Raw genomic sequence first — 18,579 nt, 5'->3', positions numbered from 1 at the left:
CCCATTTCTCCATCTCCCCATCTCTCCATCTCTCCATCGTCATCTCCATCTCCCCATCTCCATCTCCATCCCCATCTCTCCAACTCCATCTCCCCATTTCTCCATCTCCCCATCTCTCCATCTCTCCATCTCCATCCCCATCTCCCTCTCTCCCGTGGCTCTGATCGCTCTGTCCCCACCCCGGTGCTCCCCTCCCAGCAGACATTCCTTCATTCCTTCATTCCTTCATTCCTTCATTCCTTCATCCATTCCTTCATCCATCCATTCATCCATTCATTCCCTGTTCCCTCTGAAAGGGCCGGGCCATTTCCTGCTCTGTTTTACCCCTCACACCCGGGCACACCGGGCACACCGGGCACATGGGGCACATCAGACACATCAGACACACCGGGCACACCGGGCACATCAGACACACCGGGCACATCAAACACAAGGGACACACCGGACACACCGGGCACACCGGGCACACCGGGCACACTGGGTACATCAGACACACCGGGCACACCGGGCACACCGGGCACACCGGGCACATCAGGCACATCAGACACACCGGACACACCGGGCACATCAGGCACATCAGACACACCGGGCACACCGGGCACATCAGGCACATCAGACACACCGGGCACACCGGGCACACCGGGCACACTGGGCACATCAGGCACACCGGGCACACGGGACACACCGGGCACATCAGACACATCAGACACACCGGGCACACCGGACACATCAGACACACCGGGCACACCGGACACATCAGACACACCAGGCACATGGGGCACATCAGACACACCGGGCACACTGGACACACCGGGCACACCGGACACACCGGGCACATCAGACACACCGGGCACATCAGACACACCGGGCACACCGGGCACATCAGACACACCGGGCACATCAGACACATCAGACACACCGGGCACATCAGACACACCGGGCACATCAGACACATCAGACACACCGGGCACACCGGGCACACCGGGCACACCGGGCACATCAGACACACCGGGCACATCAGACACATCAGACACACCGGGCACACCGGGCACACCGGGCACACCGGACACACCGGGCACATCAGACACACCGGACACACCGGACACACCGGGCACACCGGGCACACCGGGAACACTGGACACACCGGGCACACCGGACACACCGGCTCTCCCGATGTTCCTCAAAAATCTTTTCCTTTTTGTCATGCACAGAGAGCAGAGAACAGCAAACACGAGCAGCTGTTGTCATGGTAACGTCATGCCCCAGCAGGTGAAAAATTCACTCTTGTGGCACTAAAAAAGGATGAAATGTTCTGAACCTCGGCATCACATCCAGCACAGATCAAAAACTCCCTGCTTTTTCCAAAGGCTGGCAGATTTTGTAGCGAGAAATGTAGAGATGCAAATGTTAAAAAGCCTCGTGTGAACTCTGGTGACATCAGTAATTATTCAGCTGTCTCAGAGGAATTTTCTTAGGCAGAAACTTATATTAATATATTGCATAATTCTGGAAATCTCTCTGAAAAGTTCAGCCCGATTTTTAGAAGTTATAAGTGATGTGAAAACAGAAGATAATTTTTCACTTCAAGACAGACAGAGAAAAATATGCTGAATAATTTTCAGGATTAGGTGCCAGAAGCATCATTCAAAAACAGCTCTTCATGCTCCAAAAATTCTGTTTTCAGAACAGATGATATTACTGCCTTCAAGTGAGACTGCACATTCCGCTTTTCATTGCTGCTAAGCTGAGGTGGTACACAGGAACACTGAACTGTAAAGGGAAAGCTGTACAGGACCTGACAATGTACAGAACCTGACACTGATCCTGACACTGATCCAGAACCTGACACTGATACAGAACCTGACACTGATACAGAACCTGACACTGATACAGAACCTGACACTGATCCTCACAATGTGCAGAACCTGACACTGATACAGAACCTGACACTGATACAGAACCTGACACTGATACAGGATCTGACAATGTACAGAACCTGACACTGATCCTCACAATGTACAGAACCTGACACTGATACAGAACCTGACACTGATACAGGACCTGACACTGATCCAGAACCTGACACTGATACAGAACCTGACACTGATACAGAACCTGACACTGATACAGGACCTGACACTGATACAGGACCTGACACTGATCCAGAACCTGACACTGATCCTCACAATGTACAGAACCTGACACTGATACAGAACCTGACACTGATACAGAACCTGACACTGATCCTCACAATGTACAGAACCTGACACTGATACAGAACCTGACACTGATACAGAACCTGACACTGATCCTGACAATGTACAGAACCTGACAATGTACAGAACCTGACACTGATGCTCACAATGTACAGAACCTGACAATGTACAGGAGCTGACACTGATCCAGAACCTGACAATGTACAGAACCTGACACTGATCCTGACACTGATCCAGAACCTGACACTGATCCAGAACCTGACACTGATCCAGAACCTGACACTGATTGATACAGAACCTGACACTGATACAGAACCTGACAATGGACAGAATCTGACACTGGTCCAAGCAAAGCTTCTTTATCTGAAGTTACCTCCAAGGAAGGGCCCCCCTCAGAACACTTCAGTGCCATTTAAACTGGGGGTGCTGATTTTCGATCCCTCTGCTGCTTGCCAACATCCCTGAAAAGCTGGGCAAGAAAGCAGCAAAGAACTCTTTGGAAAAGTGAAGTCAAATCCCAGTCCCAGACTGTTCTGAGCTGGAAGGGCCCCCCAGGGGATCTGACACTGAACAACAACATTAAAGCAGAGCCAGATACACAAAAATCCTCACACAAACACACAAGACTTTCAGAACCACCACAGCTTCTTGTTTTACTGTCACGAATCTGTTCTACATCTCTGTGGTTTATAAGGACAGTGCTCAAGGCATTTTTGGGAAGAGCAGACCACAAAATCCTCGCTGTTGATGGATGACAAGAAACACCACGTAATCTAAATACATTTGCCATTTTCCTTACCTTCTGTTCCTAAAGGCTCATGAATGCTGCCAGCCCGATACCGGTGTTCTGTTCTGCTGGGGATGGAATGGAAAGAAAACTAAACCACCAAGGCCCCAAGCGAGGGATGGAAGGAACAGGGATTGATCTGATTTATCTGACCCCGAGATTCTCCGGTTCATTATCTGATGAACGCAGAGCCCGAGCGCTTCCCACAGGGCACAGCCCCAGCAGCCAGAGCTCTGCACGGAGCCACAGCCAGACCCGTTCCTTCCCTTTGTCCCGGTCCCCGCTGGGCACCGCCGATGGATCTGGAATTTGTGACCGAGGAGGGGCGTTCCCCTCGGCCCCAGAGCAGCGGCAGCGCTGCAGCGCCCAGAGCCGCACATGGCAGAGCCCTGACCGAGAGCAGGAGAGCATCCTGCCTCCTCATCCTCCCTAGAACCCTCATCCTGCCTGGAATCCTCCCTGGAACCCTCATCCTGCCTGGAATCCTCATCCTGCCTCCTCATCCTCCCTGGAACCCTCCCTCCTCATCCTGCCTGGAATCCTCATCCTCATCCTCATCCTCCCTGGAACCCTCATCCTGCCTGGAACCCTCATCCTGCCTCCTCATCCTCCCTGGAACCCTCATCCTGCCTGGAATCCTCATCCTGCCTCCTCATCCTCCCTGGAACCCTCATCCTGCCTGGAATCCTCATCCTGCCTCCTCATCCTCCCTGGAACCCTCATCCTGCCTGGAATCCTCATCCTGCCTGGAATCCTCATCCTGCCTGGAATCCTCATCCTCCCTGGAACCCTCCCTCCTCATCCTCCCTGGAATCCTCATCCTCCCTCCTCATCCTCCCTGGAATCCTCATCCTGCCTGGAATCCTCATCCTGCCTCCTCATCCTCCCTGGAACCCTCATCCTGCCTGGAATCCTCATCCTGCCTCCTCATCCTCCCTGGAACCCTCATCCTCCCTCCTCATCCTCTGCCAGCTGTGCCCCATTCCCGTGCCCGTTCCAGCTGTTTCCCGTTCCAGCTGTTCCCTGTGCCCGTTCCAGCTGTTCCCCGTTCCAGCTGTTCCCCCTGCCCGTTCCAGCTGTTCCCCGTGCCCGTTCCAGCTGTTCCCCGTTCCAGCTGTTCCCCCTGCCCGTTCCAGCTGTTCCCCGTTCCAGCTGTTCCCCCTGCCCGTTCCAGCTGTTCCCCGTGCCCGTTCCAGCTGTTCCCCGTTCCAGCTGTTCCCTGTGCCCGCTCCAGCTGTTCCCCGTTCCAGCTGTTCCCCGTTCCAGCTGTTCCCCGTGCCCGTTCCAGCTGTTCCCTGTGCCCGTTCCAGCTGTTCCCCGTTCCAGCTGTTCCCCATTCCCGTTCCAGCTGTTCCCCGTTCCAGCTGTTCCCCATCCCCGTTCCAGCTGTTCCCCGTTCCAGCTGTTCCCCGTTCCAGCTGTTCCCCCTGCCCGTTCCAGCTGTTCCCCATCCCCGTTCCAGCCGCCGGGTGCCCGGGCAGCTCCGCTCCGTGTCCGTGATCCCGGCACTGCGGGACCGGCCCGGCGCTCCGAGCTGCGCCCACCGCAGCCGGGACATCCCGGGACATTCCGGGACACCGCACCCGGGACATCCCGGGACACCGGGACACCGGGACACCGGGACATTCCGGGACATCCAGGGACCTCCCGGGACACCGGGACACCGGGACACCGGGACACCAGGACATCCCGAGACATCCCGGGACACCACACACGGGACATCCCGGGACATCCCGAGACACCGGGACACCACACAAGGGACATCCCGGGACACCGGGACATCCCGGGACACCGGGACACCGGGACACCACACACGGGACATCCCGGGACATCCCGGGACACCGGGACACCGGGACATCCCGGGACACCGGGACATTCCGGGACACCGGGACACCGGGACACCGCACACAGGACATCCCGGGACACCGGGACACCGGGACACCGGGACATCGGGACACCGGGACATTCCGAGACATCCCGGGACACCACACACGGGACATCCCGGGACATCCCGAGACACCGGGACACGGCTGGGCAGGAGCCGGGACATCCCGGGACATTTTGGGACATATATATATATATATATATATATTTATATATATATATATAAACAATTCCAATGCTAATAAAATTTAGCTTTAGGCCTCATCATCTTTAATTTTCTCATTTCATAAAAATCAATTGTTGAGGCAGCTGTAAATGTAAAGCTCTGAAGTTCTCAGGAAAGTCTGTGAGGAGAGGAAAAAAAGAAAAAGAAAGGAATACTGAAAAACACCAGGCATAAAGAATCTCTTACATTCTCTCCTTCAAATTGCTGCTTATCAGAACTGAACAGTAAAGAATGTACTTGATTAAAATAAGCCCCGTGTGTCATCTTTGTTTAGCAACCTCCTGAGCCATCCACAGACAATATCAGCATCATTCCTCAACTCTCCCAACTCGTCAGTTGAAACCAAACCTACAGTGGGAAATCTCTTCATGGAGAAAGAAATGGATCTCTCACAAGGTAATTGTAATTCTCTGTGCAGAACAAAGCCTTGGAGAACGTTTTCAAACTACACAAAAAATCTCCAGCACTTCAGACCCTTGAGTCCAGATACTGTCAACTGTATTTCTACCTATTAGGAATTTCATTAACATGTATTTTTTATTCCTACTGAGCTACTTTTCAATTGTTGCTTATGTTTTCTCATGGTGCATTTATTTGTTACAAGGGATGCTGAAAGATCCTCAGTCCTCAAGCAAGCTAATTAGTTTTAATAAAGCCAGAAGAAATTAGTTTGGGTTAAAAATTAACAGATAACAAATGTCAGTGGTGCCTCTGATTCGCAGTGGGCTGAGACAGAAGGTTAATCAAAGGGGAGCATCAGTTTAGCTCCCATTATGAATCAAGATTTTGAAATTAGGCAACATTTCTAGGCACAGGAAGAACTGAAAATCACTGAATTATGTGTACAGATGATGGCTACCAGAGAACCTCAGGAAAAATAATCTGACAATAGATCCGTGTGCATCTGAAAGGTCTGGGAGCAGAGGGGTGGCAAAGAAATGATTCCAAACTCTTCTCTCCTGGAGATGGAGATGAAATCTCCCCAGCCTGCCTCTGGCATGAAATGAAGCAGAGAATCTGAATCTCTCTGTGCAGCTATCAGCAAAAGAAGGATGGCAGGGAAAATTAAAGATAGCCCCAGATGGCTGCACATTTATGAAGACTCTGGCTGTCTAAAACACAGACTTCCTATCACTGATTCTTTTTTCCAGCTGTCTGCTAAAGAATGGCTCCTGCCTGCAGAAACGTGATTCCAGGCAGCAGTGAGGGGTCAGGTCCTGACAGATCCCAGCTCCATGGAAAAGGAAAAAGAGCACATCAAAGATTAACATTTCTCCTCAATATCCCAGTGCATGGGGATAGTCAATATTGCACTCCAGAGCTGCTGCTTAAAGCATTCCCATCACCCATAGCACTAAAGCAACCTCTGTTCTCACAAAAGCACTCTGCCAGGAGCCCACATCCCCTGAGCATCCCCTGAGCATCCCCTGAGCATCTCCAGAGCATCTCCAGAGCATCCCCAGAGCATCCCCAGAGCATCCCCTGAGCATCCCCTGAGCATCTCCAGAGCATCCCCAGAGCATCCCCAGAGCATCCCCTGAGCATCTCCAGAGCATCCCCTGAGCATCCCCTGAGCATCTCCAGAGCATCCCCTGAGCATCCCCTGAGCATCTCCAGAGCATCCCCTGAGCATCCCCTGAGCATCCCCTGAGCATCCCCTGAGCATCCCCTGAGCATCCCCTGAGCATCTCCAGAGCATCCCCTGAGCATCTCCAGAGCTGTGGGGAGCTGCCCCTGTTCCTGCACTGATCCTGTTCCTGCAGTGATCCTGTTCCTGCACTGATCCTGTTCCTGCACTGATCCTGTTCCTGCACTGATCCCACCCTGCTCCACCCTGCCCTTCCACAGATCCTCAGGCGTTTCAGGCTGGGCCAGGGTCTGTCCCAGCTCAGGCTGTCCAATGGAACAGGAAAGTTCCATTTCAGCCCTCCAGGCTGTCCAATAGATCTGGAAAGTTCCATTGCAGCCCTCCAGGCTGTCCAATAGAACTGGAAAGTTCCATTTCAGCCCTCCAGGCTGTCCAATAGATCTGGAAAGTTCCATTTCAGCCCTCCAGGCTGTCCTGCTGCCAGCACCTCCCGAGGGGACACCTGGGCTGAGGAGCATCCTCAGCTGGGGCTGTGAGCCTCGCTGGCAGCGGTTCCAGACACAGCCACCAGCGCTGGAAACACATCCCAGGCAAAGCTCCAACACCCCTCTCTACCTGCAGGATGGAACTGGGATGTTCTCCCTCCGTGGGGGACTGAAAACCTGGAGCACAGCTCTGAATTTCTCCTTTACCACAGCAGCAGTGAGAGGTTTTGATTCTCTCCTAAATCTGCGTATCCCTCATTAGCCATCCCTTCCCTCCATTAGTGCCTTGCTGTTGTTCTATTTTCTAAGCTCCCAGCAAATTAACACTAAATTGAATTCTACAGAAAAGTTGTTACAGCCTTTCTCCCCCACGCCTGATTTAATCGCATTTTCTTCTCCTTCAATTTACGCTACATTTAATCGTGGAAATTATTTCTAAGATTGATTTCTGATGATAATACTTATCACAGTTCTGAGGATTATTCTTCCTGTCTATTTTTGGCCAATTCTCAATGAAAAGATTTGATCTGGAACAACTTGTGAAGGCCAAAATGATGTTTAAACAAAAGAAAATTTATTTTCCTTTCTGCTTCCCCTTTAGAGCACTGCACCCAGCCTGTGGCAGGAGACACAAAATGCTCACGTATTTCCTCCTTTCACAAATAATGCCAGTAAATGGTGGAGAATGGACAGAAGAATCAGAAATAAATCTGTATTATTCATTTGAATTAGATGTATAATAAATTATTTTCTTTATGGACAAACCTATATGTAAAAACATCCTACAGTATTCAAGTGCTCTGAAATTCTCTTAAGAAAATAAAATTATTATTTATTGGTGCTATGCCATGAATATAAACTGTTTAAAAAAATATCCTCCATATAAAATTATCACTTTTTAAAGCCCTGTGCTTCCAATTGTTTGAAGTATGATGGGAGATTATCTGCTTAATCCATTTCTTTCACTTGGCCATTTCGGATTTCATGCAGCTGTGCAAAGTTAGTTCTGCTTAACAGGCCCGTGGGGCTCCTCAGGGAGCAGGGAAGGAGTTGGGAGCAGGAATGCCCAGGCCTGGGGTGGTTTGAGGGCAGGGAGGTGCTGTGGGGTGAATTCCAGGGCAGGAATCCTGCTGCCATCCCTCCCTGGAGCTGCACCTGCTGCAGATCCGCGTTAGCTCCGGACCCTCGGCCACACCTGCACCCGCTGGAGCTGCCCTGGCTGCGGAGCAGGAGCACAAACCCCAGTGATCCTCCATCCTCAGGTGATCCTCCATCCTCAGGTGATCCTCCATCCTCAGGTGATCCTCCATCCCCAGGTGATTCTCCATCCCCAGGTGATCCTCCATCCCTAGGTGATCCTCCATCCCCAGGTGATCCTCCATCCCCAGGTGATCCTCCATCTCCAGGTGATCCTCCATCCCTAGGTGATTCTCCATCCCCAGGTGATCCTCCATCCTCAGGTGATCCTCCATCCTCAGGTGATCCTCCATCCTGAGGTGATCCTCCATCTCCAGGTGATCCTCCATCTCCAGGTGATCCTCCATCTCCAGGTGATTCTCCATCCTGAGGTGATTCTCCATCCCCAGGTGATCCTCCATCCCCAGGTGATCCTCCATCCCCAGGTGATCCTCCATCTCCAGGTGATCCTCCATCCTCAGGTGATCCTCCATCCTCAGGTGATTCTCCATCCTGAGGTGATTCTCCATCCCCAGGTGATGCTGGGCTCAAACCCCAGTGATCAAACCCCAGTGATTCTCCATCTCCAGGTGATTCTCCATCCTGAGGTGATGCTGGGCTCAAACCCCAGTGATTCTCCATCCCCAGGTGATGCTGGGCTCAAACCCCGGTGATTCTCCATCCCCAGGTGATTCTCCATCCTCAGGTGATCCTCCATCCCCAGGTGATGCTGGGCTCAAACCCCAGTGATCAAACCCCAGTGATTCTCCATCCCCAGGTGATTCTCCATCCCCAGGTGATTCTCCATCCCCAGGTGATGCTGGGTTCAAACCCCAGTGATTCTCCATCCCCGGTGATTCTCCATCCCCAGGTGATGCTGGGCTCCCCCAGGGCTGGACCTGCCTGCCTGCCCTCAGCTCGATGCCGAGGATCACAATCTGAGCCTTTTCCCTGTGTCTCCAGCCCAGCTCAGTGGGATTCACTCTTGGTGCTGCCCCAAGTGGGCTTCAGGCACGTAATTAACCAAATGAGTTAATTCTCGTTATTCTTTCTCCGGGAATGGCTGGATTGGATCCGTGCTGTCTCCTCAGCCCAGGCTCTTCCTGCTGCTGAGGCACTTGGAGCAGCTTTCCCAGGTGAAGGGATGTGGCAGCTCTGGCATCCCCAGCTCTGCCATGGAAATCCCTGCCCTGCTCCCCAGACAGCCTGGAAAGAAACCCGAGTTTGGAACATTTTCTCTCTGCCAGATTGTCAAATGGCATTACTTCTTCCTATGTGCAAAGTGTGTGTTGAAAGTTGCTCAAATGCCAAAACTTGTCTAATCCTGCTATAATGTAGTAGAGAGTAATTTCTAAATTTAGGAAGTAATTGCTTTGCTGTCCAGTGAAACGTACACAAAAAAACCCAGAAATTCCTCTAGGCAAGCCCTCATTTTAAACACCAATTCAGACTTCAGTGCACACAAGCACTCAACCTTTGGGAAAACGAAGCTGTGCAATTCCATTGTTGCTGTTTTCTGTTTCCTTGCTGTTTCACAACACAATCCAAATAACAACAGCCAGCTCTCAGATGTCATCCAGCACATACTCACAAAGCGCTTGCCAAATAAAACCACTCCGTTCTCTTGGGTAATATTCCTTTTTGTGGAGGATTCCAGGGCTCCCAGTTGTGGTTTTATTAGCATTCTGAACAAAAAGCTGACATTTCCAACTCCTTTGTGCAAATGGAAGGAAGGAGAGGTTCCAGTTTCAGATCTGCCTGGCACCGCTGCCCTAGAGCAGCTCCTTGCCAGCCTGGAACTGGGAGCACCAAGACTTTGATTCTGGGAACTTCAGAGGACTGAATTCCCAGCTTCTAAAACCTGAGAGAGGCTGGAGTGAACAACCAAGCAAACAAGCTGGCAACAGAACAGTTTGCTGCCAGCTGAAATTACTTTTCTGAGCCCACAAGGTGGGTTCCAAACCCGCTGCCACATCCCCAGCCGGATAATTGGTACCATTGTTGCTTCTGGTCTGCAGGCACTCACCACCATCAGCTCTGAGCTGCACATATGTTTGATATTCTGTGAATTACTACAGAATAAAAAATTCAGCGCTAGACACGTCCCACATTTGAGATTTCACAGCTCTTCAAACCTGGCACCGATCCTGCCGGGGGAGAAAAGGGCAAAACCGAAAAAGCCAGGGACCAAATTTGCCATGAATTTTTGTGAGTGTTCAAAAAGGCAGGGACCAAACTTGCCATGAATTTTTGTGAGTGTTCAGAAAGCCAGGGACCAAACTTGCCATGAATTTTTGTGAGTGTTCAGAAAAGCCAGGGACCAAACTTGCCATGAATGTTTGTGAGTGTTCAAACAGCCAGGGACCAAACTTGCCATGAATGTTTGTGAGTGTTCAAAAAGCCAGGGACCAAACTTGCCATGAATGTTTGTGAGTGTTCAGAAAAGCCAGGGAGCAAACTTGCCATGAATGTTTGTGAGTGTTCAAACAGCCAGTGACCAAACTTGCCATGAATTTTTGTGAGTGTGCAGAAGGAGCCCAGGGGAAGGCAGGGTGGAGCTGCACAGGGCAGTTTGTGCATGGGCACCACAGGCAGAGACCAAGGGCTGTCCCAGCCAGCAGCAGCAGAGCCCCACAAGCTCCCCAGTGTTTCCTCCCCTCTGGACCCCCCTGGCTGAGGAAGAGTCTCCTCCTGCTCTGCCCAAACCCTCAGCACATGCCATGGCTCGCTGGCCACGGGCAAGGCAAGCCCTGCTTTGGGCTTGGGCCACTTCTCAAAAGCCAAAGGCTTTTCTGCTTTCTCCTGCAGCATCGTGGCCCTGCAGGGGAGCCCAAAGCGACACCACACAGGAGTTCAGCCCTGAAAGAAAGAGGGAAACACCCAGCCTTGTTCTTGGCATTTTTAACATGGAGCTTCATCTGCATCCCCAGAACAATCTCCAAAACCACCTGAATTTAAACTCCTAGAGGATGCTGATGGATTTTTGAAGACTAAGCAAAGGAGAGGTTACATTAAAAGTGTGGCCCAAACTCCCAAATTCAGTGTGCCACAGAATCTCTCACATTTTCAAGAACATGAGCCAAGAAACCAGTGCTGGTCCAGTGGTGTAACACAGCACTGGCCATTTCCAAAGCTGTGAAGAAAGCTGAGTTAATGTGACCTAAATTTCACTGCTTTTTAATCAGCAACTCTTCAAAAGAACAGACAGTACAGGAGTAATGGGGGATTTTCCTTTTGTTCTGGAAAAGCTTCACTCCACATCCTCAGCTGCAGCACACGGCGCCAGGCAGATCCACAGGCACACAACAGCTTCTCTTTGCAACGGGCTGAGCTAAGAGAACAGCCTTCTAAAAATAATTTGTTTTGTTCAGCAATAGCTTTTGTGGTTATTCCTCTTTCGGTGGTTTTGCAGCCGGTGAGGAAGGATCATTTTTCCTCACAGATCTCTGCGTGTGTTCCAACAGCTCGACCCAGGCTCTGATTTTTCAGCCTGCTTTGGAACCACAAGAGGCATTTACAGGCTGGGAGACATTAATGTCACTCGAATCAAACCTGCTTGAGACACTTTTACTGCCACGCTCTAAAGAAAAGATTCAAAACAAGAATTGTGGGGGAAGAAAATCGGGAAGAAAAACGTTGGAGCTGTTTCTCCCCAGCAGAAATAACAATTCCACTCCTGCTGTTTGCAGCTGGAACAACCTGAACCCTGCTTGTTCCCCCTGGAGAGCTCCACACCTGGGAATTCCTCCTGTGCCTCTCTCATCCATCATCAGCACCTTCCCTGCTGCCCTGCAGGACCTGCAGCTGCACCAGGACCTGCACCAGAACCTGCACCAGGACCTGCAGCTGCACCAGGACCTGCACAGGACCTGCAGCTGCACCAGGACCTGCACAGGACCTGCAGCTGCACCAGGACCTGCACCAGAACCTGCACAGGACCTGCACAGGACCTGCAGCTGTACCAGGATCTGCACCAGAACCTGCACCAGGACCTGCAGCTGCACCAGGACCTGCACAGGACCTGCAGCTGCACCAGGACCTGCACAGGACCTGCAGCTGCACCAGGACCTGCACAGGACCTGCAGCTGCACCAGGACCTGCACAGGACCTGCAGCTGCACCAGGACCTGCACAGGACCTGCAGCTGCACCAGGATCTGCACCAGAACCTGCACCAGAACCTGCACAGGACCTGCACAGGACCTGCACCAGGACCTGCACAGGACCTGCAGCTGCACCAGGACCTGCACCAGGACCTGCAGCCACTGCTGCACCATCCCAGCCCTGCACAGCTGCACCAGGACCTGCACCAGGACCTGCACAGAAGCTGCACAGGAGCTGCACAGCTGCACCAGGACCTGCACAGGAGCTGCACAGGACCTGCACCAGGAGCTGCACAGGACCTGCAGCTGCACCAGGAGCTGCACAGGAGCTGCACAGGACCTGCACAGCAGCACCAGGACCTGCACAGGACCTGCACAGGAGATGCACAATAGCTGCACAGGAGCTGCACAGGAGCTGCACAGAAGCTGCACAGGAGCTGCACAGGAGCTGCACAGGAGCTGCACAGGAGCTGCACCAGGAGCTGCACAGGAGCTGCTCACAGCTCCCTCCTCCTGCCCCACAGCTCTCGGGAACCACGGAGCCTGGGGAGGGACAGACTGACAGAAACCAGACAGAGAAATCAGCACCAAGCCCAGAGGACTCCTCCTGAGTCACAGCTGCCAGCTTGGCCCTGGAAAATGCTCACAAACACCTCATTACAGGGCTTCTGCAGCTTCTTATTTCACCAGCACTTTGGAACTGTGGAGCTTTTTCCTTTTCCATACATTTAATTTTTGTACCACGTGTCCACAAACACAGGGTTCCCAAAAATCACGTTTACTTTTTGCAATACACAAGAAAAATTACTCCACTTTAAATACATTTTCAGACAACTCAAAATGTTCTTTAAATTACTATTCAAGCTGAAACAGTTGTTTTGAATTTTCACAAAATAAAAATTGGAAAAAACGTCTGATCATCCTCAAAGCCATCCTGATACTTCAGTATTGACCACTGTACATCTCTTACTTCAAATAAATTAAAGTGTATAAATCTGAATCTGCAAATCAAATCTGGCTCTGGACTCAAACATCAGCAAATTTCACTAAATATATTGCAAATTTCAGCGAATAAAACACTTCTTTTGATTTTTTTTTTTTTAATTTTTAGCTCTAACTCCTCCTTCTGAGAAGAATTCACAGCAAACTCTGCCATTACCAAGTCCATGCTTTCTGTGGCAGGAACTTCACTCCAAAACCCCTCCATGGGCTAAGGCCTGGATGACTTTCCTGAGCACCCAAGACAGGCGAGATTCCTGAGTGGCTTCAAATGTTTTTATTGACTGAGGGAAAAGGGCCTCACCCCTGAAACACGAGGTGAAATCTCTAAATTAGCACATCTGACGTGGTGCTCAGCCACTCCAGGTGATTGAACATGGATTTCCCAGTGCCTCCCTGGCTGCTCTTTCCAGGTTACTCAATGTGGTGTTACCTTCCCCCAAAGGCAGAGATTTCCCACTCACACTCCAGGGCTTGTCTTGCTTTTAAGATTAATTATATGGTAATGTGCTAAAAATGCTGCTGCATGGGAGGACTGCAGCCTTATTCATTTTATAGATAAGGACACAGCCCTATTTCAGGAAAATGATTTCCAGCATCTGAACAGTTGAGATCTTGCACAGGGTTTGGCCCAGCTCATCTGCCAATCTAAACTGGTTCACGTGACAAGAAGATGCACTCACAGCTAGGATCTGAGAAATGGATCTGAAATTAAAATCCAGAATTGAAGTCAAAAAGCCCAAAAAGCCTCCAGACTCCAGCTGCTGACGCAGCAGCAAAGGGAAATGGGGTGGGGGAAACCCCCAGCAATTTTCTGTACTGGTGATGTTTGGTGACAGTGGATTTTTCCCCCTGGGTTTTCTGCCAAGGAGAAACACAAACTGAGCTGTCTGCAAACAGCTGCTGGAGGCAAGGACCTGCTTCAGGCAGATGTCCCTGACCCTGTCCTGTGTCCCTGTCCTGTGTCCCCTGTCCTGTGTCTCCTGTCCTGTGTCCTGTGTCCCTGTCCTGTGTCCTGTGTCCCTGTCCTGTGTCCCCTGTCCTGTGTCTCCTGTCCTGTGTCCTGTGTCCCTGTCCTGTGTCCTGTGTCCCCTGTCCTGTGTCCCCTGTCCTGTGTCCCCTGTCCTGTGTCCCTGTCCTGTGTCCCCTGTCCTGTGTCCTGTGTCCTGTGTCCTGTGTCCCCTGTCCTGTGTCCCCTGTCCTGTGTCCTGTGTCCCTGTCCTGTGTCCCCTGTCCCTGTGTCCTGTGTCCCTGTCCCTGTGTCCCCTGTCCTGTGTCCCTGTCCTGTGTCCCTGTCCTGTGTCCTGTGTCCCTGTGTCCCCTGTCCTGTGTCTCTGTCCTGTGTCCCCTGTCCTGTGTCCTGTGTCCCTGTCCTGTGTCCTGTGTCCTGTGTCCTGTGTCCCCTGTCCTGTGTCCCTGTCCTGTGTCCCCTGTCCTGTGTCCCCTGTCCTGTGTCCTGTGTCCCCTGTCCTGTGTCCCCTGTCCTGTGTCCCTGTCCTGTGTCCCCTGTCCCTGTGTCCTGTGTCCCTGTCCTGTGTCCCTGTCCTGTGTCCTGTGTCCCTGTCCTGTGTCCCTGTCCTGTGTCCTGTGTCCCCTGTCCTGTGTCCCTGTCCTGTGTCCCCTGTCCTGTGTCCCTGTCCTGTGTCCCTGTCCTGTGTCCCCTGTCCTGTGTCCCTGTCCTGTGTCCTGTGTCCCTGTCCTGTGTCCCTGTCCTGTGTCCCCTGTCCTGTGTCCTGTGTCCCCTGTCCCCTGTCAATTTGTCAATTTGTCAATTTGCCAACTCCAAATTTGCAAACTACACAATATTTTTATGGAGAAAAGCAGGAACAGATTCTCTTATGAATACATTTTGGTCAGTCTTCTTTATCTTTTATTTACTCCCAGCTTCACAACCTTGGTTTACATTTCAGAATCTGACAGGAGCAGGGCTTATTCCAACTAAACCAAATTACAGGTATTAATTAATGGCTCATGCTTGTTTGCCAGCTCCTGCAAGCAGAAGGGTAGATAAAAATGTATTTACAGCAGAATTTAATTACCCATTTTCAAGCCACTGGCCTCCTGGCAAAAGTCTCCCAGTGTAGTGCAGAGCAGGACTTGGATTAAGAATTAATTTACTGTCAGGAGTGATCTGCAATTTAACAGCTTAATCAGGTTTGCTGTGAAATTGGTCGAGAGCTCTGGAGCCTGTGCTGCCCCAGAGCTGCCCCAGCCCTCCCAGGCTCCCTAAAATCAGCAAATCCAGCCTGTCCCAGCATCAGGAGCTGCCACAGCCCTCCCAGGCTCCCTAAAATCAGCAAATCCAGCCTGTCCCAGCCCCAGAGCTGCCACAGCCCTCCCAGGCTCCCTAAAATCACCAAATCCAGCCTGTCCCAGCCCCAGGATCTAACACAGCCCTCCCAGGCTCCCTAAAATCAGCAAATCCAGCCTGTCCCAGCCCCAGGAGCTGCCACAGCCCTCCCAGGCTCCCTAAAATCACCAAATCCAGCCTGTCCCAGCCCCAGGGCTAACACAGCCAGCCCAGGCTCCCTAAAATCACCAAATCCAGCCTGTCCCAGCCCCAGGGCTAACACAGCCAGCCCAGGCTCCCTAAAATCAGCAAATCCAGCCTGTCCCAGCATCAGGGCTAACACAGCCCTCCCAGGCTCCCTAAAATCAGCAAATCCAGCCTGTCCCAGCCCCAGGGCTAACACAGCCAGCCCAGGCTCCCTAAAATCAGCAAATCCAGCCTGTCCCAGCATCAGGGCTAACACAGCCCTCCCAGGCTCCCTAAAATCAGCAAATCCAGCCTGTCCCAGCATCAGGGCTAACACAGCCCTCCCAGGCTCCCTAAAATCAGCAAATCCAGCCTGTCCCAGCCCCAGGATCTAACACAGCCAGCCCAGGCTCCCTAAAATCACCAAATCCAGCCTGTTCCAGCCCCAGGAGCTAACACAGCCCTCCCAGGCTCCCTAAAATCACCAAATCCAGCCTGTCCCAGCCCCAGGGCTAACACAGCCCTCCCAGGCTCCCTAAAATCAGCAAATCCAGCCTGTCCCAGCCCCAGGGCTAACACAGCCAGCCCAGGCTCCCTAAAATCAGCAAATCCAGCCTGTCCCAGCCCCAGGAGCTGCCACAGCCCTCCCAGGCTCCCTAAAATCAGCAAATCCAGCCTGTCCCAGCCCCAGGAGCTGCCACAGCCCTCCCAGGCTCCCTAAAATCAGCAAATCCAGCCTGTCCCAGCCCCAGGATCTAACACAGCCCTCCCAGGCTCCCTAAAATCAGCAAATCCAGCCTGTCCCAGCACCAGGATCTAACACAGCCCTCCCAGGCTCCCTAAAATCAGCAAATCCAGCCTGTCCCAGCCCCAGGGCTAACACAGCCAGCCCAGGCTCCCTAAAATCAGCAAATCCAGCCTGTCCCAGCACCAGGATCTAACACAGCCAGCCCAGGCTCCCTAAAATCAGCAAATCCAGCCTGTCCCAGCCCCAGGATCTAACACAGCCCTCCCAGGCTCCCTAAAATCAGCAAATCCAGCCTGTCCCAGCACCAGGAGCTGCCACAGCCCTCCCAGGCTCCCTAAAATCAGCAAATCCAGCCTGTCCCAGCCCCAGAGCTAACACAGCCCTCCCAGGCTCCCTAAAATCAGCAAATCCAGCCTGTCCCAGCCCCAGGAGCTAACACAGCCCTCCCAGGCTCCCTAAAATCAGCAAATCCAGCCTGTCCCAGCCCCAGAGCTGCCACAGCCAGCCCAGGCTCCCTAAAATCAGCAAATCCAGCCTGTCCCAGCCCCAGGATCTAACACAGCCAGCCCAGGCTCCCTAAAATCAGCAAATCCAGCCTGTCCCAGCCCCAGGGCTAACACAGCCCTCCCAGGCTCCCTAAAATCACCAAATCCAGCCTGTCCCAGCCCCAGGGCTAACACAGCCAGCCCAGGCTCCCTAAAATCAGCAAATCCAGCCTGTCCCAGCCCCAGGGCTAACACAGCCCTCCCAGGCTCCCTAAAATCAGCAAATCCAGCCTGTCCCAGCCCCAGGATCTAACACAGCCCTCCCAGGCTCCCTAAAATCAGCAAATCCAGCCTGTCCCAGCACCAGAGCTGCCACAGCCCTCCCAGGCTCCCTAAAATCAGCAAATCCAGCCTGTCCCAGCCCCAGGGCTAACACAGCCCTCCCAGGCTCCCTAAAATCAGCAAATCCAGCCTGTCCCAGCCCCAGGGCTAACACAGCCAGCCCAGGCTCCCTAAAATCAGCAAATCCAGCCTGTCCCAGCACCAGGATCTAACACAGCCCTCCCAGGCTCCCTAAAATCAGCAAATCCAGCCTGTCCCAGCATCAGGAGCTGCCACAGCCAGCCCAGGCTCCCATCACAGCCCCAGGGCTGGGCAGGCGTTGTGTCCCTTCCTCCTCCCCCAGCTGCATCCCCAAAGACCCTGGAGAGCAGGAATAGCAGGATTAGCAGGGAAATACAGGCCAGAGAGTGCCCAACATCCTCCCTTGTCTCATAAATCACTGTGCCAATAGAGAAAAGTGCTGATAAAAGCAGACAGAGGGGTTTAGCACAGAAATGCTGCTTTTAGCTGCATTCAGAACTGTCCCCACCGTGGGCAGCACACAGAGCTCCTTCAGCTGAGGATGGAAACAGGAAGGAAAACTTTGACATCACAGCTGAGATGCAATTAGCTCAGAACTGAGCCTTTGGATTGGTAAAATTCTGAAATTTAAAAGATCTTGATCGCCTTTAAAAATCAAATCAATCCATGTTTTCTACTAGAAGCCAACTGATGGAGTAGTACCAGCCTAAGTGCTGAAACAGAAAATGTCATGCCAGAAATAAGGGTATAAAAACTGTTCTCTTGAGCTTTCAAAGCCAGATTTTAATGGTCTCAAAAGCCATTTCAAAAATATGAATAAACTTCTCACTGGCTAAATACTTTGGGGTATTTAGCCAGGCTGAAATACTCCAAACAAAGACTCTGAAAATTATCATTGGCTGTCAAAAATCCTGGTGAGAACTCCTAGAAGGGCTTTGAAGACCACACCAGCCCAGCAGCTCACCTTAATACTCTGCTCCATCTTCCCTGCCAGGGTCATGGATCTCCCTGATGCCTCCCATTCTGTCACTCAGGGACATTTAAA

The 18,579-nt window shown here is 52.0% G+C and overlaps 1 protein-coding gene across 2 annotated transcripts in view; it reads right to left on the bottom strand.

The window, feature by feature from the left end:
- RIMBP2 (RIMS binding protein 2) overlaps positions 1 to 18,579 on the bottom strand; it is a 112,922-nt gene that overhangs the window by 64,244 nt on the left and 30,099 nt on the right. Inside the window, exon 3 of one of the 2 annotated variants that reach the window (XM_058851841.1) lies at positions 3,016 to 3,068. The exons of the other annotated variant lie outside the window; for it this stretch is intronic. The gene's annotated coding sequence lies outside the window, so the exon portion shown is untranslated. The remainder of the gene's footprint in view (positions 1 to 3,015; positions 3,069 to 18,579) is intronic. 2 annotated transcript variants of the gene reach the window in all.

Source organism: Poecile atricapillus, chromosome 16 (assembly GCF_030490865.1).
Source record: "Poecile atricapillus isolate bPoeAtr1 chromosome 16, bPoeAtr1.hap1, whole genome shotgun sequence".
Lineage (NCBI taxonomy): Eukaryota > Metazoa > Chordata > Aves > Passeriformes > Paridae > Poecile > Poecile atricapillus.
Note: the sequence above shows the minus strand (reverse complement) of the source record. Positions and strands in the feature narration are given on the sequence as shown.